Source organism: Bos mutus, chromosome 1 (assembly GCF_027580195.1).
Source record: "Bos mutus isolate GX-2022 chromosome 1, NWIPB_WYAK_1.1, whole genome shotgun sequence".
NCBI lineage: Eukaryota > Metazoa > Chordata > Mammalia > Artiodactyla > Bovidae > Bos > Bos mutus.
In genome coordinates, this window is record NC_091617.1 from 3362633 (window position 1) to 3387194 (window position 24562).

General features: G+C 45.0%; 1 protein-coding gene across 3 annotated transcripts in view; it reads left to right on the forward strand.

Moving 5' to 3' along the window:
- Window positions 1–24562, forward strand: part of TIAM1 (TIAM Rac1 associated GEF 1) — a 464589-nt gene that overhangs the window by 134423 nt on the left and 305604 nt on the right. For all 3 annotated transcript variants that reach the window (XM_070367203.1, XM_070367213.1, XM_070367198.1), the window contains one exon: window positions 20768–20939. The gene's annotated coding sequence lies outside the window, so the exon portion shown is untranslated. The remainder of the gene's footprint in view (window positions 1–20767; window positions 20940–24562) is intronic.

The window sequence follows — 24562 nt, forward strand, 5'->3', positions numbered from 1 at the left end:
GATTTTGGCTGTTAAAGAGCACGGTAAATTGAGCTTTTCTGCAAAGGCTTCATGACCCCAATAACTATAAATGGCGCTGCTCCTCCTGGTGAAGTCTCTCTTATCTTTAAAGGTCAGGATCAAACCTCCAAACACTTGTCTGGCTCCCTTGCTCTGAAGAGGTCTAGCTTTTGATTTCTCTGGTCCTTATTGCTTCAATTATTTACCTGCGTTATTTCTGAAATGAGAGATTGAATGGAAAGAGAATATAAAAAGCCTCTACTTCACAGTTGGATCAAGAAAGGCATACCGGTATATAAATTGTAGTTTGCTTCATGTTTCCTTTGTCGGTTCACTTGGCATTTCTCTGAGTATCAGTAACACAGAGCACATCTCCTCCAGAGCCTCCTTATTTTGTTTTTTATTTTATTAAAAGAAAAAAATTTTTAACTGTGCCATGCGACACATGGGATCTTATGTCCCCAACCAGGGACTGAACCTGTGCCCCTTGCAATGGAAGTACGGAGTCTTAACCACTGAGCCGCCAAGGAAGCCTGCCCCCTCGCCCCGCTAGCATCTCCTTATCATCCGTTCAGCCACCAGAATTGTTACCCAACATGTAGATGATCACTCTCACTCCCCTTTGACAGGAGTTACTGTGTCCACATTACAGACCCATCTTTGTGGCGTGGTGTTTCAGACCCCAGCGTCTCCTCCAGGTGTCTCTCTGTCGCACGTTATGTTCCTGCTGTTGGGCTCTCACTGTCGCTGGGACAGCTGTGTATTTAACACCTCTGTGTGTTTGCTCCCCTTCTCCCCCTGGAGAGCCTTTCTCCCTGCGCCTTCCCCTCCCAAGTCATGTGTGTTGGGACATCTTCCCAATCTTGGCATGTGGAATTGCTTCTTCTCTTGCCTGGATTCCAGTAACCTTCTCACCAACTGGCTTGAGGGTGTGCCTGGGAAGCTGGTGGTCACTGTTACCAGGAAGGTTGTGAGTAAGCCTTGAAGGTCGGGTGACCCGGGCACTGCTCCTGGGTTTAGCACTGCCAGGCCACCCTGTCGTTGTGTGGACAGGAGAGACAGAGTTAAAAGCCCTGAAGGGAAGACAATCTCGTCTTTTAACACTGAAAACGTGGGAGCCAAAAGAGTAGCCAAGTATCTTCTGTCCATCTCCACCTGTGTCTGGCTTTATCTCCTGTTGCCTGGAGTAACAGAGAAATTACAATGGTAATGTAAAACGTGGAGAGCTTTTCACAAAGAGTGTGTATGGGGAAATAAAAACCTTGGATTTTTCACATTTTCACCTTGTATTTATTAAGGTTTCCAGATTTCATAAAGGTATAAACAAAAAAAATAGTCATCAGAGTCCATGTAACTGCACATCATGTTAGTGAGGTTAGCCACGTGTAGGGGAAAGGTGTGTTTTTCTTTATTTTTGTTGAAGTTTCATTGATCTATAGTGTTATTTATATATGAGTCACAGGTGTACAATATAGCGATTCACAATTTACAGAGATTATACCCTGCTTATTATCAAATGTTGGTTATGTTTCCTGTGTTGTACAGTATATCCTGAGAACTTATTTAATACTTAATAGTTTGTCCCTTTTACTCCCTTACCCCTATGTTGCCCCTCCTTGCTTCCTTCTCCCCAGTAGTTTGTTCTCTGTATCAGGGTTTTCTTTATTTAAAAAGGTAAAATAAATACGGTTGCGTGTGTGCTAACTCGCTTCAGTTGTGTCCGACTCAGTGCGACCCAATGGACTGGAGCTCCTCTGTCCATGGGATTTTCCATGCAAGAATACTGGAGTGGGTTGCCATGCCCTCCAGTTCTGAACACTGCTACGTGCCAGGGACTATGTTTGAGCCTTTGAGATGCAAGGGTGAGTAAATCATAGGCCCCACCATCAAGGGGTCTCTTAGTGCTAACTCAGCCGCTCTCACAGTGTGGTCCTCAGATAAGCATCATCATCACCATCTGGAATTGTTAGAAATGCTCATTCCTGGGCCCTAACTCAGCCCTGCTGAATCAACACTCTGGGGGTGGGGCCTAACAATGTAAATTTTAATAAACTCACCAGCTGAAGTCTGGTTGTTGTCCCTGAAAGCACATTGCGTGTATTAAAGAGTAACTGGGGAGTTAGAATTAATGCCTTTGGAGAGTTAGATAGGCCTTTAGACAAATGATGTTCAAGTGAAGTCTTAATTGTTGAGTAGTTGTTCTTGAGATGAATAAGGGCTAGGAGGAGAGCATTATCAAGAAAGCCACATGCGTTACCACTAACAAAGCTAGTGAAGGTGATGGAATTCCAGCTGAGCTATTTCAGATTCTGAAAAATGATGCTGTGAAAGTGCTCCTCTCAGTATGCCAGCACATTTGGAAAACTCAGCAGTGGCCACAGGACTGGAAAAGGTCAGTTTTCGTTCCAGTCCCAAAGAAGGGCAATGCCAGAGAATGTTCAAACTACTGCACAATTGGACTCCTTCCATATGCTAGCAAGGTAATGCATCTGATCCCATCACTTCATGGCAAATAGATGAGGAAAAAGTGGAAAGAGTGACAAATTTTATTTTCTTGAACTCCAAAATCACTGTGGACGGTGACTGCAGTCAAAAAATTAAAAGACGCTTGCCCCTTGGAAGAAAAGCTATGACAAATCTAGACAGCATGTTAAAAAGCAGAGATATCACTTTGCTGACAAAAGTCCATGTAGTCAAAGCTATGATTTTTCCAGTAGTAGTGTATGAATGTGAGAGTTGGATGGACCATAAAGAAGGCTAAGTGCCATAGAATTGAAGGTTTTGAGAGGACTCTTGAGAGTCCCTTAGAGATGGAGGAGGTCTGACTAGTCAATCCTAAAGAAAATCAATCCTGAATACTCACTGGAAGGACTGATGCTGAAGCTGAAGCTCCAGTACTTTGGCCCCCTGATGCAAAGAACTGACCCATTGGAAAAGACCCTGATGCTGGGAAAGATTGAGGGCTGGAAGAGAAGGGGGTGACAGAGGATGAGATGGTTGGCTGGCCTCACCGACTCAGTGGACGTGAGTTTGAGAGACTCGAGATAGTGAAGGACAGGGAAGACTGGTGTGCTGCAGTCCATGGAATTGCAAAGAGTCAGAGATGACTTAGCGACTGAACAACAAGAACCACATGCAAAAGTACAGAGCAATCAAGGGACTTGGTCCCTTCTGGGGATCACAATTGTTATTGTCATTGTGTCCTTCTTTACGACTATTATTCTTATATCAGGGTCAGAAGATGAGCTAAGCTGGTGAGATCAGTGGCCAGATCTTGCTGAGAAGTTTGGCTTTTCTCCTGGAAAATAACTGAATGGTTTTGTGGCAGTGAAGTGAAATAAGATCAGGTTTGCAATTCTGTTGAATATACACAGAATAACAGAGCCCTTTACAAATTAGAAAAAACAAGTTTTTGTGGTATGTTTGAAACATAAGCTGAGAGTAAAGGAGGAAAAACATAAAGAATTCAGAATTTAATTTTTACTATTTTTATTATTAATGATTCTTAATTAAAAAGTATGATAGCCTTTTTTTTTTTTAAACAGCAGTTTTAGGTTTATAGCAATACTGAGCAGAGCGTTCAGAAGTTTTCCCATATACCCATGGCCTGCGCACATACATCCCCTTTCCCTTCATTAGCATTCACAATTAGATGGATACATATGTTACAATTGGTGAACATAAATTAACATATCATTATTATCTAAAGCCCCTACTTATGTTAGGGTTCACTCTTGGTCTTGTACATTTTATGGGTTTGGACCTACTTATAATGACATGTTTTTACCACTGTAATTATCGTACAGAGTCATTTCACTGCCCTAAAAATCCTCTGATTATCTTGCTTCCCTCTCACAAGCTCCTGCCAACCAGTGTTTCTTCTACTATCTCCATAGTTTTTCCTTTTCCGGAATGTTGTATAGCTGGAATGGTATGGTATGTTGAATTCGCAGACTGGTTTCTTTGCTTTAGTGATAGGCATTTAAAGTTTCCCCATGTCTTTTTGTGGCTTGATAGCTCATTTCTTTATAGAACTGAATATTATTCCCTTGTCTGGATGTACCATAGTCTTATTTGTTTATTCACCTGCTGAAGGACATCTTGAACTTCTAAATTTTGGCAGTTATGAGTAAAACTGCTGTTGATAAGTGTGTGTAAGTTTCTGTGTGTATGTAAGTTTTCAGCTCCTTTGGATAAATACCAAGGAGTGTGGTTACTGAATTTTATGGTAAGTGTATGTTTAGTTTTGTAAGAAACTACCAAATTGACTTCCACAGTGGCTGTTGTTGTTGTTCAGTCGCTAATTCGTGTACAACTGTTTGCAACCCTATAGACTGCAGCAACCAGGCCTCCCTGTCCTTCACTATCTCCTGGAGTTTGCTCAAACTCATGTCCTTTGAGTCCATGATACCATCCAACCATCTCATCCTCTGTCGCCCCCTTCTCCTCCTGCCCTCAATCTTTCCCAGCATCACGGTCTTTTTCAGTGAGTTGGCTCTTCACATCAGATAATCAAAGTATTGGAACTTCGGCAACAGTCCTTCCAAGGAATATTCAGGGTTGACTTCCTTTAGGATTGGCTGGTTTGGTCGTCTTGCTGTGCAAGGGATTCTCAAGGGTCTTCTCCAGCACCGCAGTTTGAAAGCATCAATTCTTCGGTGCCCAGCCTTCTTCGTCCAACTCTCACATCCATACATGAGTACTGGGAAAACCACAGCTTTGACTGTGTGGGTCTTTGTCGACAAAATGATGTCTCTGCTTTTTAATATGCTGTCTAGGTTTGTCACAGTTTTTCTTCCGAGGAGCAAGTGTCTTTTAATTTCATGGCTGCAGTCACTGTCCACAGTGATTTTGGAGCCTATGAAAATAAAATCTGCCACTGTTTTTATTTTCCCCACATCTATTTGCTAAGAAGTGATGCGACTGGATGCTGTGATCTTTGTTTTTTGAATGTTGAGTTTTAAGCCAGCTTTTTCACTCTCCTCTTTCACCTCAAGAGGCTCTTTAGTTCCTCTTCACTCTGCCATTAGGGTGGTGTCATCTGCGTATCTGAGGTAATTGATATTTCTCTTGGCAGTCTTGATTCCAGCTTGCGTCATCCAGCCAGGCATTTTGCCTTATGTATTCTGCATAGAAGTTAAATAAACAGAGTGACAATATCGAGCCTCGATGCATTCCTTTCCCAATTTTGAACCAGTCCATTGATCCAGGACCGGTTCTAACTGTTGCTTCCTGACCTGCATGCAGGTTTCTCAAGAGGCAGGTCAGGTGGCCTGGTGTTCCCATCTCCTTAAGAATATTGCAGTTTGTTTTTCTTTCACAGTGTCCGTACTGTTTTGCATTCCCAGCAATAATGAATGAGAGTTCCTGTTGCTTCACAGTCTTGTCTACATTTGGTATTGTCGTCATTATGGATTTTGGCCATTCAAATAGGTGTGTAGTGGTGTCTCACTGACGTTTTGGTTTTCGTTTCTCTGAAGACATCTGATGTGAAACATACTAATTTACATTCTTCACATACTAATTTACCATCCATGTGTCTTTTTTGTTGAGGTGCCTATTAAGGCCTTTGGCCCATATTTTAACAGGGTGGTTTGTGTTCTTACCATTGAGTTTTAAGAGTTCTTTTATAGTGTTCCTATCATTGAGTTCTAAGAGTTCTTTGTATATTTTAGGTAATAGCCATTTATCAGATGTGTCTTTTGCAAGTGGTTTCTCTCAGCTCATGACTTGTTTTTTCGTTCTCTTGAAATTGTGCTATGTAAAACAGAAGTTTTTAATTTTAATGAAGTCCATCATATCAGTTCTTTCTTTCATGGATCATGCTTCTGGTCTTGTATCAAAAAGTCATTGTGGTAGGCCAGGTAATCTAAATTTTTTTGTGTGTTACCTTTTGTAGTTTCATCTTTTTGGTTACAAGTATACATTTAGGTCTGTGATCCATTTTGAGTTAATTTTTGTAAAGGGCATAAGGTGTGTATCTAGATTCTTCTTTTTGCGTGTGGATATCCAGTTGTTTCACTGCAGATGGTGACTGCAGCCATGAAATGGAAAGACACTTGCTCTTGGAAGGAAAGTTATGACCAACCTAGATAGCTTATTGAAAAGCAAACACATTACTTTGCCAACAAAGGTCCATCTAGTCAAGGCTACGGTTTTTCCAGTGGTCATGTATGGATGTGAGAGTTGGACTGTGAAGAAAGCTGAGCACTGAAGAATTGATGCTTTTGAACTGTGGTGTTGGAGAAGACTCTTGAGAGTCCCTTGGACTGCCAGGAGATCCAACCAGTCCATTCTGAAGGAGATCAGCCCTGGGATTTCTTTGGAGGGAATGATGCTAAAGCTGAAACCCCAGTACTTTGGCCACCTCATGGGAAGAGTTGACTCATTGGAAAAGACTCTTATGCTGGGAGGGATTGGGGGCAGGAGGAGAAGGGGACGACAGAGGATGAGATGGCTGGATGGCATCACTGACTCGATGGACATGAGTTTGAGTGAACTCTGGGAGTTGGTGATGGACAGGGAGGCCTGGCATGCTGCGATGCATGGGCTCGCAAAGAGTCAGACACGACTGAGCGACTGAACTGAACTGAACTGATCCAGTTGTTTCAGCACCATTTGTTGAAAAGACTGTATTTTCTCGGTTGTATTTCTTTTCCTCCTCTGTCAAGGATCCATTCTGTTTATTCAGATCTGTTTCTGGGCTCTCTTATCTTGTCTCACTGATCTTTATGTGATTTCTTTTGCAGATACCACTCTGTTTTGATGACTGTAATGTAGAAAGTCTTGAATTGGTTAGTGTTAATCCTCCAACTTTGTTCTACTTCTTCCATATGACTTTGGCTCTCTTGGGTTTTTTGTTTCTCCACATAATCTTAATTTTAATTCTAAAAAATAGAGAAAATGCATAGAAGACTTAAAAATTAGAAAATATCAGAAGAAAGAAACAAAGGCTAATTTCTAATACAAACTAGATTGAACTCTTTACCTTTCAGTTGTACTTTGATGTAGCATTTTTTTCTGTCTTGTGTTTGTTTATTATTTATAGTATGTGTAATAAATTAATTTAGATTCTAGCCTGTTATTTCTTCTCATTTACTGGGAAAAATCATTGTGTTGCAAGTATGCTTAAGTGCTTTGTAAATATCTGTTTTAGCAAATGTTTAACATTCTATGGAATGTTGTACTGAGGTTTACTGGAATCTCATTTGCATGCACTGATTACTTATCAGTTAAGGTGTGGTGAGTGTATTAGAGTTCTCCAGAGAAAAAGAACAAGCCAATAGAATCTATCTATTTATCTATTTGTCTGTCTATTTGGATGGCTTTCCTGATGGCTCAAGTGGTAAAACATCTGCCTGCCATGTGGGAGACACGAGTTTGATCCCTGGGTCAGGAAGATATCCTGGAGAAGGAAATGGCAGTCCACTTCAGTATTGTTGCCTGGTGAATTCTTGCATGGACAGAGGAGTTTGGTGGGCTACAGTTTATGGGATCGCAAAGACAGACATGACTGAGCAACTAACACACACACACACACGTCTATGTGAAAGGGCAGGTGGGCACTGAAATTTATGGTAGAAATTGGTTCATGCAATTATGATTGCAGAGAAGTCCCTTGTGCTGCCTACTATCTGCAGGTTGGAGACCCAGGAGAGCAGCTGTGTGGTTCAGTCTGAATCTGAAGCCTGAGAATCAGGAGTGCCGGTGTCCCAGGGCAGGGGAAGATGGATGTATCAGCTGAGAGAGAGAGAGAGAGAGAGAGAGAGGGAGTTCCCTTCCTCCATCTTTTTGTTGTATTCAGGTCTTCAGTGAATTGGATGATGCCTGCTTACATTAGAGACGGTGATCATTTTTACTCATCTATTGATTCAAATGCTTATCTCATCCAGAAAAACCCTCACCGACACATCCAGAAATAATGTTTTACCGACTCTCTAGGCATCTGTTTGCCTAGTCATGTAGACACATAAAGTTAACCATCACAATGATGGGTGTGAAATAGGGATTCCTCATGGGAAGTTGACTCCGTGTACTTGTGGGCGCTGGAAGAAGTCTACTGAAGGCTGTTCAGGAAAAACAGCTGCAAGAGTAGGAGGAAGAGCCAGGACACATTGAGGCCCAAGTTTTTCCCTGCCTCCCACCTTGATGATGACGCGGGGTGACTTGCAGAAGAGGCTTGCCGCTGACCTCGGAGCTGCACGTTTGTCTGGCTCAGGAGCTCCAGCGTCTGTCCCCACTACCGTGCCATACAGAGCTCACCACCCTGACCCTACCTGCTTCTCCACTTGGGCTTTCAAGTTCAGTTCAGTTCAGTTCAGTCGCTCAGCCGTGTCCAACTCTTTGTGACCCCATGAGTTGCAGCACACCAGGCCTCCCTGTCCATCACCAACTCTCGGAGTTTACTCAAACTCATGTCCATCGAGTTGGTGATCCATCCAACCCTCTCATCCTCCATTGTCCCCTTCTCCTCCTGCCTTCAATCTTTCCCAGCATCAGAGTCTTTTCCAATGAGTCTGTTCTTTGCATCAGGTGGCCAAAGTATTGGAGTTTCAGCTTTAGCATCAGTCCTTCCAATGAACACCCAGGACTGATCTCCTTTAGGATGGACTGGTTGGACCTCCTTGCAGTCCAAGGGACTCTCAAGAGTCTTCTCCAACACCACAGTTCACAAACATCAATTCTTCAGTGCTCAGCTTTCTTTATAGTCCAATTCTCCCATCTATACATGAGTACTGGAAAAACCATAGCCGTGACTAGATGGACCTTTGTTGGCAAAGTAATGTCTTTTAAAGTAATGTCATTTCAGATGTCTTTGAAATGTGCTTTCAGAGCCTGAGTAAACTCCCCTGATGGCTGATTCTAAACAAGTAGCTCCTAGGAGAGGGGATTCTGGGAGGTGTAGTTCCTGCTTAGCTCCAGCGACAGGGTACATGCCTCCCAGTGCTCGTCTCTGGTGCTCTTTCTGTTGTGACGAAGTACTCAAGAGGATGTCTTTATATCCATCTGGTGCTTTTTCTGAATTTTGGAGCATTTCTTGACAATAGATCATCAAAAGAGGAATCGTTCGGTTAAAAAGTCTAAACACTCTAGAGAGCACATGTTGCCAGTTTACACAGTAAGATTGTGCCGGTGACACCACCAGGGCAGTGGGTGAAGCGTCTTCTCTGACTGCTCTGTGGCTGATCCTGACTACTGTATTCTTTCTCCTCTAACGTCTTGAGGTTTTCGTTTGAATTGTTTATAACTGTCCTTTCAGATGAAGTGTTTTTTTTAAGTTAAAATGACTTGGCAATAAGTAAAGACTAGTGGCAGTTGTGTCTCTCGAGGTTGAATCACTTAGTAGATCTTGTGAGTAATAGATAAACCACCCTTTCCTGTTTTGGGGACTCACTAATTGTAACAGCAATAAAGTGCAAGGGTTAATTAGTTGAAACAGGGGTATTGAAATGGGTATTAGCAACTGCAGTGAAAGTTAGAAGCTCATTTGGTGTCAGGCTGCAAAGTTCTCAGAAGTCATGTGTCAGACTTGCTGTAGAGTATTTTGGGACAGTTTCTGATTGCAGGGAGTCAATTTTTTGCCTTCTCTTTTTAAGAGAAGTGTCCTATAAGAATACTTTTAATTTTAATTGGTAACCTCTGATCCTGAAAACATAATCTGTCATTTTCATTTCTCTTGGTTCTTGTCTGGTGCTTTAACATCTGTCCTCTTGATTATAGGCTCCGGTCCTCACAGACCTCTTGTCCCTATGTAGATGAGTTTCCTTCCTTGTTCATTTCTATTGGGAAATGGCAGGAAAACCAAAACTTCATGAACATCAAGGTTAAAAAACCATGTTGTAGGGCTTCCCTTGTGGCTCAGTGGTAAAGAATCTGCCTGGCAATGCAAGAGATGGGTTCGATCCCTAGTCTGGGAAGATCCTGCATGCTGCGGATCAACTAAACCTGTCTCCCACAGCTGCTGAGCCCCTGTGCCACAATTACTGAAGCCCGAGTACTCTAGAGCCTGTGCTTTGCAACAAGAGAAGCCACCACATTGAGAAGCCCACGCACTGCAACTAGCGTTGCCTCTTCTCTCCACAACTAGAGGAAAGCCTGTGCAGCAACAGAGACCCAGCACAGCTGTAAAAAAAAAAATAAATAAAAATTTAAAAAATTAAGAAAACCAAAAACAAACCCAAACTCCTATTGTCTATGACCCTGTGTAGAACAGAATGTTTCAGCTCTCTGTGTGTTGTGGCTTTTTCCAGTATGGTTTACCAAGGCACGTTTATGAATCAGATATTAGACCACATTCCATCGACTTTGGAATTTTAAGTCATATTTAATATTCCCTTTAAAGAGTGGACCACAGTTGGTTTCTTACCCATGCCGCCAACAATCAAGCAGTCAACCCACTGACTCAGTTTTAGTGTAAATCAAACCTGCATTTTCAGAAACCACAAAATATGTGGGTTTTCTAATTCAGACTGAAATGAACTGAAATATACTGGCTTGTGATGGGGGTATGTACTTCCGCTGAAAGTGGAATGTTGCCATGGAGCCTTCAGCCCATGAAGATAGCTTCTCGTCTGGGGAGAGGAATGTGGTGTGGAGTTTCATCTCCATTCTGGCCACTTGGAGTGGGAAAGAGTGGTCCCTGGGACCAGCATCATACCCCCGTCATCTGGGCACCTATTACAAATTCAGATTCTCAGGCCTCACCCTGGTGAGCCTGCATTTTCAGAAGGTCTCTGGTTGATTCTATGCTCAGTTTGGTCTGAGAAGCCCTGTCCTGGAGAAAGCTGTTTGAGCTGCTCTGCCACCATCACCATCACCTTCTGGCAGGGCTTTGTTCTGGGGAACACTCAGACCTGTGGAGTGGACTCTATTTTATTGATCTGTGTATTGATTGGTGTTGCTGAGGTTTGTTAAAGTTCCTGAAATTCTTTGGAAGCAGTCCCTTGGAGAGATTGACTTCATTTCTCCGTCGTGAAGTGAGATGGAGCAGAATGGGCTTTTTCTACTTTTCATCTGGTCATTTTGCTGGATCTGAGAGCGCCATGCTGCAGGGTGTGGTTAGGATAAGTGTTGGGAGACTTGAGGTTTGATCTCTCTCTTTTTATAAAAATTTATTGTAAATTTGTGATAAAATATGTGCGTGCCTGCTATGGCTTCAGTCGTGTCCAACTCTTTGTGACCCCATGGGCTGTTGCCCGCCAGACTCCTCTGTCCATGGGATTCTCCAGGCAAGAACATGGAGTGGGTTGCCATGCCCTCCTCCAGGGGATCTTCCCGACCCAAGGATGGAAGCCAAGTCTCCTGCAGCTCCTTCATTGCAGACGGATTCTTTACCACTGAGCCGCCGGAGAAGCCCTGGTACATTCGTATTGTGTGTAATCAGTTTATAGAACCCTTTCTATCTTGCAAAACTGAATCTGTACCCATCAAACAACAGTTCTGCATTTTTTCCTCCCCCAGCTCCCAATAACCACCATTCTACTTTCTATTTCTGTAGATTTAATTATCCTAGGTTCCTCACATAAGCAGAATCACAGTATTTGTTCTTTTGTGTCTGACTTCTTTGTCCTAGCGTCATGTCTCCAAGTCCGTTCCTGCTGTAGCACGTGGCATGGTTCTTTCCTTTTGAAGGCTGAATGATATCCTTTTGTATGTATGTATCACATGTTTAACCAGTCATCCGTCCGTGGATCCTTGGGTTGCTTCCGTCTTTGGATTGTTGTAAATGATGCTGCTGTGATTGAGTGTGGACCTTCAGTTACTACAAGCTGGAGGCGAGATCTGAGACAAATCAGTGAACTTCTGCATCTCATTTTCCAGTGCTTTGAAAGTAAGGAATTCAGATGCTTTCCAGAAATAGAGACGCAGATGCAGAGAATAAACGTGAGAATACCAAGGCGGGAAGGGGAGTGGGGTGAGTTGGGAGATTGATACTGTATAAAATAGGTAACTGATGAGAACCCACTGCAGAGCACAGGGAGCTCTGGTCAGTGCTGTGGTGACCCTGAGAAAGAAGGGCACGTGTATTCGTATGGCTGATTCACTGTGCTCTGCAGCAGGAAACCAATGCAACATTGTGAGGCAACTATGCTTCAACAAAAATTAGTACAAAAGGAAAGTCAGATGCTTTCCAACATTCTCTTAAGTTCTAGTTATAGGATACTAAATAAAATCTATATCTATTGAGTGACTAAGCACACTCACTATTTAAAAAAATTATATGCGTTCTAAGGATTTCCATGGTTCCTCCTGATGATACCATGTACCTTTCTTGAGCTGACTTAATCTTTGAATATCCTTGACAGTAGAATTTGTGCAACTTTTTTTTGAACAGCTTTTTTGGGCTCCAAAATCACCGAAGATGGTGATTGCAGCCATGAAATGAAAAGACGCTTACTCCTTGGAAGGAAAGTTATGACAAACCTAGACAGCTTATTAAAAAGCAGAGGCATTTGCCAACAAAGGTCCGTCTAGTCAAGGCTATGGTTTTTCCAGTGGTCATGTATGGATGTGAGAGTTGGACTGTGAAGAAAGCTGAGCACCGAAGAATTGATGCTTTTGAACTGTGGTGTTGGAGAAGACTCTTGAGAGCCCCTTGGACTGCAAGGAGATCCAACCAGTCCATCCTAAAGGAGATCAGTCCTGCATGTTCATTGGAAGGACTGATGCTAAAGCTGAAACCCCAATACTTTGGCTGCCTCACGAGAAGAGTTGACTCATTGGAAAAGACCCTGATGCTGGGAGGGATTGGGGGCAGGAGGAGAAGGGCACGGCAGAGGATGAGATGGCTGGATGACATCACCAACTTGATGGACATGAGTTTGAGTAAACTCTGGGAGTTGGTGATGGACAGGGAGGCCTGGTGTGCTGTGATTCATGGGATCGCAAAGAGTTGGACACGACTGAGCGACTGAACTGAACTGAACTTATTGAGATATAATTCATATACTGTTTGATTTACCATGTAAAGTTTACAAACTAGTGTTTTTCCCCACCACGTTCTCAACGTTGTGCAATGGCCAATCTCCGAACATTTTTGTCATCCCCAAAAGAACCCCTGTACCCATCAGCAGTTACCACCCATTTTCCTCCAGCCTGCTGCCCCCCAGCCCCCATTCCAGCTTAGACAATCACTAATCTATTTCTGTCCCTGTGGATTTGCCTATTCTGGATGTTTCATATAAGTGGGATCATAAATATGTGACCTTTTATGACTAACTTCTTTCACCCAGCATAACGTTTGCAAGCTTCGTGTGTAACTTTCCAAGGTGTCAAGTAATCTCACATGTGAGGGGTTCATTTATTATCAGCATCATATTTCTCCTCATGCCAAGAACCAGCTGTCGGACTGGGGCTGAAGACATAGCACGAAATACCCAACACATCCCCTGGCTCTAAAGAGCACCCTGTCTTGTGGGCAAGATGGGCATTAAGTGAATTCAACATAGATGTTAATCACAAAGTACTGGGTTCTGTACTGGAGAAACTTCGGGTGCTTTGGAGGGTATACCGGGCAGAAGGTGAGGGGAGCTCTGACTCAGTGCCCTCGTCTTCAGGATGATTTCTGTCCACAGAGCTCACGGGGGGCATCAGGGTCTACTATGTGACTGTTGGTGATGATGATATGGTAAAAAACGAGACCCCATTTGTGTCCTTGAGAAGCTCACCCTGTCACAGGTCAGATGGCCAACCACGCTGATGGATGGTTCAGAGTCTGGACTGTGGGTGCTGGAGCTTGGGTGGACCTCCCCAAAACATTCAAGGGAGTCTTTAGGGAGCCACTGTGATGCTTGAATGGAATTCTGATAGATGAGTTCAATGTCTTAGGGAGCCTCCCTGTGCGTGGAGGGAAGGGACATTCTGAGCAGAGGTCATGAGTGCAAGTGTAAAGATACTCGGAGTGTTCTTTGGGGATGGGGCATCAAGGAGCCTGGTGTGGCCATGGCGTGGGGACCAGCTAAAGGAAGGAGGCAGGGAGGGTTGTGAAGCATCTTAGAGCAAAGGTTAGCAGCTTTATCCTCCACGTCTCAGGTTTGCATCCTTTAGTTCTGAGGACCTTCACCCCCATTTGGGGCTGTCACTGCATCCCTTTCCTAAATGTGACTCGCCACAAGGTGGCATATTTTCCAGTGGCTTTTCTAGACAGCACCAGAATCCTCTGCAGGGAGCTGTCTCCTCTGCAGTGTCAATGCTGAAGGCACCGGAGCTTTGAAAGTAGTGAAGGATCAAGCCACTCTTTTAGTTTCACTGGGACATGGGAAAATAAGAAGTTGGGAGACAGGCAGGAAGTTGAATGGAGCCATCAGCTGCAGGGTATAAAGTTTTTCTGGGCCCATATTATAGGTGGAGAGGGATTCTGTGAGCTGCCATTTATGGATAGTACCTGTCATGGCTGGTAAATAGATGTGAGATTATGGGCCAGTCCATCATAGCTTTAGGGCCTGTTTCATCATACATCACCTACCTTGATATCTAGGATTCTACACGGTGATCAAAAATGTTGTGACATGTAAGGTCCAGCCGTCTAATCATTTCCAGGCAATCTAACCATCATAGTGCATGTTTTTATTGAAGTAAAGTTGATTTACAGTATTAGTTTCAAGCACATACTGTGTTATATTTTTAAAATAAGTGTTTCTTTATGTATTTATTTAGCTGTGTCAGGTTTTAGCTGTGGTACGTGGGCTCTTTCTCTGCAGCACACAGCTTCTCTCTAGTTGCGTTGCCAGGGCTTGGTTGCTCTGCGCCACGTGGGATCTTAATTCTAAACCAGGGATTGAACCTGAGTCCCCTGCATTGAAAGGTGAGTTCTTAACCTCTGGACTGCTAGGGAAGTCCCAACTGTGTTACATTTGAATGCATTCTTATCCAGGACCACTGAGGCAATCAGTGCAAAGAGATGCAACCCTTTATTCATCCACCACTACATTTATTGCATGCTGATAGCTATAGCTTATGTGCATTCAGCGATTGCATCTCCACGCTGGAGTGCCCTACACCGTAATCAGGGAGGTGGCCCAGGGCAGCAGACTGTGAGTTCAGGTGTCAGCAGGCCTCCCCCGCATGTTGATTTCATGCAGTTGTCTTGGTATTGATAATGAACGTTGTCATCCTTGTTCCTACCTGGGCTTGTGGAGCTCTTACCTGTGGCATCTCTCAGAATTTCTGTGGATTCTCAGAGGATGGCGTCTAATGGATCCAAGGCTGATCATGATTGGTCACACGAGTGTCTGCCTTGTGCTTCTTCTCTTGATGTGCCTTCATCCGTCAGTCACCTGCTCTAATATCTGCTTGAAGAACTGTCTTACTCGAATCTTTATGGTGAGAATAGCTAAGTTCTTGCCAAGGGGCATGTTGCATGCAGAGATGCTGGAGAACGACTCTCTGACATCTGAGATTTTTGTCACCTGGAAATGAACATGTCAGATCCCTGAGACTGGCCAGGCCTCATGACACAGTGTCTTCAAGGTTTACCCCAAATAATCCTCCCCAACCCCACGGTGTCCACCCCATGATACAGTACCAGGTTACTCTCTCAAGGTACCCTGCTTATCACTGTATGTATCAGAATCTGAACTTATCTTGTTTATTGAATAGAAATGATCTTTTATTGCACTCTTGCAAGTACCCACTGGCTGAATCCTGGCAGCAGCCCCAAGAGGGGCTACAGCTTATCCCAGGATTTTAGGCTAGGCAGTCTGGTTCCAGAGACCAGCTCCTAGCCATTATGTGTGTGTTGTATCTTTACCAATAAGAATATCAGTTCTGTTGAGCCTGTTTTTCTTGGTACCAGGAACAATGGTTCTTCATAGGCTCTAGAGAATGGTGAAGGAATGAGTGCGTGGTCAGTTCCTGGTCAGGAAGAGTTCCTGGAGACATTCAGGTCTGTACTGTGCAGGAGTAGCCAGCCAAAGGCGGATGCAGATGGAGGTACAGGACATTCCTGGCAGCAGTCATGGATGGTGTGAGCTCAGACTTAAAGGGTTCCTGTGCTCCTGGGTTGTTGGAGAGAGACTTGAGACACCAGGCTGGAGAGGTAGGTAGATGGGAAGCTCCAGAGAGGATGTTTCTGTTACATGTCTTGTTGAATCCTAGCAGAGTCTTTCAAAGTATGATCAGGAATCCAGCTTTGTCAGAATGTGAGTGAAAAGTGAAAGTTGCTCAGTTGTGTCTGACTCTTTGCAGCCCTCAAGGACTCTAGACCACCAGGCTCTTGTGTCCATGGAAGTCTCCAGGCAAGAATACTGGAGTGGGTTGCCATTCCCTTCTCCAGGGGATCTGCCTGAGCCAGGGATCCAACCCAGGTCTCCTGCACTGCAGGCAGATTCTTTACCATCTGAGCTACCAGGGAAGCACAAGATTGGTTGCATCAGGGTCTGGGGTAGGGGACTGAGGAATCTGCATTCTAATGCTCTTGCTGGGTAATGCTTATGCACACAGATGCTTAGGGATCACTGCTCTGAGAAACAAGATAACTGCTAATAAAGTTATAACATTATTTTTATCTTGCAACTTTTCTTCATAACTGTCCCCCAACTCCTATGCCCAGGAGGATGGAGCTGTGAAGTAATGTATGTCCTAAGAACACTTTCCTTCTGTTGATCCTGTCTTAGTCAGCTTGAGCAGCTATAACAAAAGCATCATAGACTGGGTGGTTTAAACAAGACACATTTATTTCTTACAGTTCTGAAGCCTGGAAAGTCCAAAGTCAAGGCACTGGTGAGAGTTACCTTCCTGACTTAGAGAGGGACATCTTCTGTTGTATCCTCTGATGGCAGAGAGATTCTCCCATTACTCTTCTTGTAAGGGCATTAATCCTGTTCATGGGACTCCACCCTTATGACCTAATCACCTTCCCAAATGCCCGCCTTCAAACACTGGGGATTAGTGCTTCAAGACAGTGACAGACTTTCTTTTCTTGGGCTCCAAAATCACTGCAGATAGTGACTGCAGCCATGAAATTAAAAGTCACTTGCTCCTTGGAAGAAAAGCTACAACAAACCTAGATGGCATTTTAAAAAGCAGAGACATTACTTTGCCGACAAAGGTGCTAAAGTCAAAGCTATGGCTTTTCCAGTAGTCGTGTATGGATTTGAAAGTTGGACCATAAAGAAAGCTGGGTGCTGAAGAACTGATGCTTTTGAACTGTGGTGTTGGAGAAGATTCTTGAGAGTCCATTGGACTGCAAGGAGTCAAACTAGTCAATCCTAAAGGAAATCCTGAATATTCATTGGAAGAACTGATGCTGAAGCTTTAATACTTTGACGACCTGATGTGAAGAACCACCTCTTTGGAAAAGACCCTGATGCTGGGAAAGACTGCAGGTGGAAGGAGAAGAGGGCTTAGAGGATGAGCTGGTTGATGACATCATTGACTCAAAGGACATGAATTTGAGCAAACTCAAAATCTGGGAGATAGAGAAGACAGGGAAGCCTGGCATTCTGCAATCCATGGGGTCCCAAACAGTTGGATACAACTGAGAGACTGAACAACAAATAATGAATATTTTCATTCCATGGCAATCCTTCTTTGTGTGTTTATCTTCTTTTGTCTTTGGGACTTCTGCTTGTACACTGTATTATTAGAGTACTAGGGCTGCCGTTAACAAATGGAAAAAGCACCACTGATTTGATGGTTTACAACAGAATTTCGTTCTCTTGCATTTCTGGAGGCCGGAAGTCCAAAAGCTAGGTGTTGGCTGAGTCATGCTTCTTCAGAAGGTTCTAGGGAAGAACACCTCCTTGTCTTTTCCTAGCTTCTGGTTTCCTCTGGCAGTCTCTAGCATTCCTTGGCTTGTAGCTGCATCAACCAGTTTCTGCTTCTGTCTTTACATGACCTTATTCTCTGTGTGTCTTCTCTTCTTTTAATGTTACCAGTCATCAGATTTAGGGTCATTCTAATCCAACGTGACCTCATCTTAACTTTATAACATCTGCAAAACTCTGCCCTAATAAGATCACTTTTTGGAGTTATGTGGACATAATTAGGTGGTTGTGAATTTTCAGGGACACCATGTAACTAATTACATAGAAGTTTGTGTTGTGAAGGCCATTCTGCATTGTCAGACAAAGATTTGAGAAGTATTCGGTCAAAATTTGGTCAAATGCACTTCCACCAATAACAGTAACAACAACAACAAAACAAGTCAGGTGGTCACTTCAATTCTAAATTGGTGCAACATCTTGGTGCAACATGTAAACAGTCTTGCGTGCTTTACTCAGAGCCCATGTTGGGTTTGTTTATCTTTGTAATCTTTAAGTTGACTTCCATATAGGATGCTGGAAAATTCTTTCGCAAATATCCCTTTAGTAAGCCTCCCTGAACTAACTGTTTTTCACACTCAGTTGCTAGAGATTTTTGGAGCTTGAGTTCACTGGCATCCAGAGAGGGTGTCAGCAAAGTAGAAGGAACTAACCCTGGGGTCTGTCCAAGGGCAGTGGCTGATGTCACTAGCCTGGACCATGCTTTTGACTCCAAGGAATTTTTTTCCTTTCAAAGCCTGTTTTCTGTATCATGATGTATTGTTACGTGACAAAGTCAAGTGTGTGCTTCTAATCCAGTCTAATCCATTTACCACATTCTCAGGGAGCTCAAGCTTTCCTGTAGATGTTTTTCCTAAAGTCACCCTTTTAAAATTTGCATGTTTTCTTTCTTCTAAAGGATGTGACCTGCTTTAACTTGTTTCTTCTGGTTCCACTTTTAGTTTTCCAGTTTCTGACTTTTAGTTGCGGGATCTGTAAACTTCCTTATGTGTGAATCTTTGCATCTTTTATTATATCTCTAGGTTAAAAAATCTAGACACAGATTTACTGGGTTCAAGGGTGTGAACTTTTAAATGCGTCTAATGCATTTTATTGCTGAATTTGTGTCCAGAAGGAGTGTTTTAAATGCTGTCATATCAGTGTCTAAATGTGCTCATTCTAACAGTTTCCTTGCAAGTACAGATGATGTTTATCTGTTTATTAGGGGTCAAGATCTTGGGGAAGGTGGGTCTTCTTTTCTGTATATACATGGGCCCATCAACAGCCTGGTGGCTCAGATGGTAAACAATCTGCCTGCAATGCAGGAGACCTGTGAGAAGGGAATGGCAACTTACTCCAGTATTCTTGCCTGGAAAATCCCATGGACAGAGGAGCCTAGCAGGAGGAGCCTACAGTCCATGGGTTGCAAAGAGTTGTATACAACTGAGCAACTAAGCAGATCGAATTACTACATAAGATGTGTTACCACCTTGTTTTTTAAAAAAGTTTATTTGTTTAATTAGTTGTGGGCCTTGGTTGCAGCAAGTGGGATCTAGTTCTCTGACCAGGAATCGAACCCAGGCCCCCTGCATTGGGAGCATGGAGTGTTAGCCACTGGACCACCAGGAAAGCCCCATTCTGTTGTTTAATGCTGATACGTCTCTTGCTTATTGGTGCCAGCTTATTTAGATCTTCTCATTGTTTTACCTCCAGTATTCTTGCCTGGAAAATCCCATGGACGGAGGAGCCTGGTGGGCTGCAGTCCATGGGGTCGCTAAGAGTCGGGCACGACTGAGCAACTTAACTTTCACTTTTCACTTTCATGCACTGGAGAAGGAAATGGCAACCCACTCCAGTGTTCTTGCCTGGAGAATCCCAGGGACAGGGGAGCCTGGTGGGCTGCCCTCTATGGGGTCACACAGAGTCAGCCAATAATTAAATTTGTCATGTATGCATGGACAGGTTAAGAGAATTAGCAAAAGTAACCCCAAGAATGATTCTTCCTGTGTGTGCCATCCAGGTACAGGTTGCATTCATGAATGATCTTTGCCGTTGTTTAGTCGCCTAGTATGTCTAACTCTTCACGACTCCGTGTACTACCCCACTCCAGTCTTCTCTCTCCCTCACACCATCTCCTGGAGTTTGCCCAAGTTCATGTCCATCTCATCTGTGTTTTCCATCCAGCCGTCTTGTCCTCTGTCACCCTCTTCTTCTGCTCTCAATCTTTCCCAGCATCAGGGTCTTTTTCAATGAGTCCGCTCTTTGTATGAGTGATCTTACTTAAGGACCATCTAGTCAAAGCTATGGTTTTTCCAGTGGTCACGTATGGATGTGAGAGTTGGACTATAAAGAAAGCTGAGCGCTGAAGAATTGATGCTTTTGAACTGTGGTGTTTGTTGGAGAAGACTCTTGAGAGTCCCTTGGACTGCAACGAGATCCAACCAGTCCATCCTAAAAGAGATCAGTCCTGGGTATTCATTGGAAGGACTGATGCTGAAGCTGAAACTCCAGTACTTTGGCCACCTGATGCAAAGAACTGACTCATTGGAAAAGACCCTGATGCTGGGAAAGATTGAAGGTGGGAGGAGAAGGGGATGACAGAGGATGAGATGGTTGGATGACATCATCAACTCACTGGACGTGAGTCTGAGTAAGCTCCGGGAGTTGGTGATGGACAGGGAGGCCTGATGTGCTGCGGTCCATGGGACCGCAAAGAGTCGGACACGACTGAGCGACTGAACTGACTGAACTATCATAGAGGCGAAGAAGGAGAGGGCCAGAGGTGTTCAGTGACTTGCTGGAGGTCTCCGACGTGATTGGTGCTGAGCTGGTTGCAGGGTTAGGGCAAGTTCTGGCGGGAATGCCGTGGGTACCAGCTGAGTCTGGGGGAGACAACGGGAAGGGGTGCAGAGAGCGCTTTTCTTGTACCTTCAGCCGTGAGTTTGTGGAGAGGCGGGAGGCCTGGGAGACAGCTGAACTTCAAAGCCACCTGAGTGTGTAACCTTGACCCCCTTTCTTTTGTTCAGCTGCAGGCAAAGAAGGGCCAGTTCTAAGAGGTCTTGCTGCACAGCTCTCTCCGAATGGCTGCTCTTTGAGACCGAGTTCTGAGTGGAGTCCTGTGCTGTCGGACTGGCGGCTGCCTTTCTTCTCTGGCGGTGTGTATGTTCTCCATGTTTCCAGGGGAGCTCTCATAAAAAGGTTGGTCTCAGTTTCCTTTTCATTTGGGGTGACCTCTCTAACTCTCTGGGTTTAAAGCTGCACGGAGTTCATTGCCTGCCTTTCGTCTTGGAGCTGCCCTGTGATGCCGAAAGGGCTGCGGGGACCTCTCCTTTCATCCACAGTCTCGCGCTCTCCCTCACCAGGGCCGTTCTGGTGCTCCTGTCTGAAGCCGCTGGGGTGGGTGAGGGGGACACCCCTGGCTGTCCCTAAATCCATGTTGGTAGCCGGTGCAAAACCCCTCACTCAAGATGACAGCTGTAGTCCATGCAAGGATGCTGTGGAGACCTTTCTAGAACTGGCCTCTCTGCCCTCCCACCTTAGCATGCATGCTCAGTTGTGTCTGACTCTTAGCGACTCTCGGGCAATTCTTGGGACTGTAGCCTGCCTGCTTCCTCTGTCCATGGGATTCTCCAGTCAAGAACACTGGAGTGGGTTGCCATTTCCTTCTCCAAGGGATCTTCCCTACCCAGGAGTCGAACCTGCGTCTCCTATGTCTCCTGCATTGCAGGTGGATTCTCTACCACTGAGCCACCAGCATCTGCCCCTACATAGTACCCAGAGGGCAGCTGTTAGGTCAGATGCTCTGCTCAAAACCTTCCTGTGCTTTTCAGCAGCCCGACCCCTCCACCCACAAGGCATCAAAACCAAAGTGTTAGCAGTGGTTTCAGGGCCTGGCAGGAGCTACCCTCTCCCTCTGCGGTTCTCCCATAGCTTCTTCACTCTGGCTATGGCTTAGACATGCCAGGCAAACCCCTGCCTCAAAGCCCTCATCCTGGCTGTTCTCTCTGCTTGGAGCCCTTGTCCCCTAGTAACCACATGGGGTGCCCTCCAGCCCTGCGGACGTGGGTCTATTGCATCTCCTTTTCAGTGAGACTGTTATCCCAGGTGAGCCCATTGAAAACCATCGAGAGTGTGTCCCCCGCATCCCTGACTCTGTAGGTAGAGTGTGGCTGAGAGTGTTGCAGGCCGTCCACAGGGACTGGAGGTGGACCGACCTGTGTGGGTTCTGGCACGGATGCGCCTGTTCCCGCCTCCTCGGTGGCAGGAGGCTATCTTGCATGTTTTGGCAGAGTCTCTTTTAGAGACCATTCCTGTTTCATTCTTGGGTTTCAGGCCATTCCACAATTTCAATCTGTTGTGGCGATTCAGCCCCTGATCGGGGCCTTTGCTTGGGTCATATTTAATGTTTAATGTTTCACTTCGGAGGCCACTACCAGCTGTGGCCAAATAGTCCCCCAAGTTCCAGTAGTGTCCGGAGAGCTCTCCAGTTTCAGTTGCGAGACCCACTCAGGCTGTTAAGTCCGCTTGTAGGAATTTAACTAATTAGTGATGGCTGGTGGTGAGACACGTATTTAATAAATCCCTGAGTTTATCTCGGCTTTATGGAAAATCTCTAAGCCTCGCAAACCCATAGAAGGTTAGTACTCCTTGGTTCAGGAGTCCAGGTGTCAAATCGAATGAGAACATTGCTTTATGAATCCCAGGGGCTGGCGGATGGCTAAGAAAATCCTTACTGCTCCAAGCAGCTGTTTACAGTGGGTCTGATCAGGTTCCAAGGTGAAGGGGAGGGTGCATTTAGACTCCCTGTTCTTCCCAGTGTGTAAAAAAGGTTTTTTTTTGAAAACATTTTTTTGATTGTGCTGTGTAGCATGTGGAATCTTAGTTCTCCAGCCAGGGATCAAATCTGTGTCCCATGTATTGCGAGCATGGAGTCTTAACCACTGGACTGCCAGGGAAGTCCCTTCCCCAGTGTTTTAATTGCATTTCCGATCTTGGCCTGTATCCATTGCTCTTTTACTGTGTGTGAAGCAGCAGAGTGGGTGCTGTGCCTGCTGGGGATGATCCCTGCTTCAAGGAGTTTATAATCTGCCAGAGAAGATGAACGTGATGATCAGTTATTGTAACATAATGAATCTGCATCAAAGCATAAGCAAAGTGGGGCAGAAGCCCTGAGCAGGGGCCCCTTTTGTCTGGGGACTAAAGATCCCTTTGTGGGAGGCACAGCCCTTGATGTGGATCCTGGGGGGTGAGTAGAAGATGAGCAAGGGTTGAGGGCTACAGCGCCAGGGCAGTGATGGGACGTGAGCTACAGGCCTCAGTGGCGGCAGGGACTTGTCCTGTGAGGTTGGTGGACAGGGTTTGTGGGGGCCAATGTGGAGGGGGAAAGGGAAAGTTCAGAGGGGCATCGTGTTGTGGAGGCCTTTTAAAGATGGCGAGGGCTTCCCTCATCGTTCAGTTGGTAAAGAATCTGCCTGCAATGCAGGAGACCCCGGTTTGATTCCTGGGTTGGGAAGATCTGCTGGAGAAGGGATAGGCTACTCACTCCAGTATTCTTGGGCTTCCCTGGTGGCTCAGCTGGTAAAGAATCTGCCTGCAATGTGGGAGACCTGGATTTGATCCCTGGGTTGGGAAGATTCCCTAGAGAAGGGAATGACTACCTACTGCAGTATTCTGGCCTAGAGAATTCCATGGACTGTATAGTCCGTGGGGTGGCAAAGAGTTGGACATGACTGAGTGACTTTCACTCTCACTTTCAAGGAGTTTGAATAGTACTAGCAGAAAATAAAAACCTCCAGCAAGTCACTCAGGAGAGGAGAATGACACTCATCATCTGTCTTGTAGAGAAATCCCTTGAGTATCGTTGGGAAGGCTGGTTGGCCATTGAAGGTCTGAATGACATGGAGGCTTGTTAGGAGCTCGGTGGGAGGTGAGCTTGGCCTGGGCGGTGGCCAAGGGCCAGACATGGACAGGATGGATGGGAGAGGCGATGTGAAGACAGCATCCTGTTGGTCATGGCCAAAAACAGAGGCTGACATTCTCTGTAAATCACTCAGGAGCTCAAGAGACCGCATTCCCTTCCATGGGCAGTAAAACGAGTCACAGAGCCCTTGAAAGGAAAGCAAGGTGGAGAACATGGAGGAAACACTGAGAATGTCTAACCCAGAAGAGGCTATGGCAGTCCCATCATTGCCCCGTGTGATGGAAGAAGAAAGGTCTTGGTACCAAGAAAAGCAACCTGGGAGCGGGCAGGGTGGTGCATTCTAGCTACATTGGTTTCTAGCATTAATAACTGATCACCCACATTCCTCATTCCTGGATTAGAAACTTTTTTTTTACCTGTCAGTGACTGTTTATTGACAAAATGTACCGCCGGAGTCCCTTGTGGCTCAGATGGTAAAGAATCCGCCTGCAATGCGGGAGACCTGGGTTCGATCCCTGGGTCGGTTGGGAAGATCTCCTGGAGAAGGGAAAGGCCACCCACTCCAATATTCTGGCCTAGAGAATTCCATGGACAGTCCATGGGCTCCCAAAGAGTCGGACATGACTGAGCGACTTTCACTCACTGCTGGAGTAAGCAGTGGCTTGGAGTTCAGTATAACACGTGGGTAATAGTGTTAGTGACTCAGTTGTGTCCAACTCTTTGTGACCCTACGGACTGTAGCCTGCCAGGGTCCTCTGTCCATTGGATTCTCCAGGCAAGAATACTGCTGTGGATTGCCATGCCATTTTCCAGAGGATCTTCCTGACCCAGGGATTGAACCTGGATCTCCTGCTTTGTAGGCAGATTCTTTACCATCTGAGCTACAGGGAAGTCCTGTCAT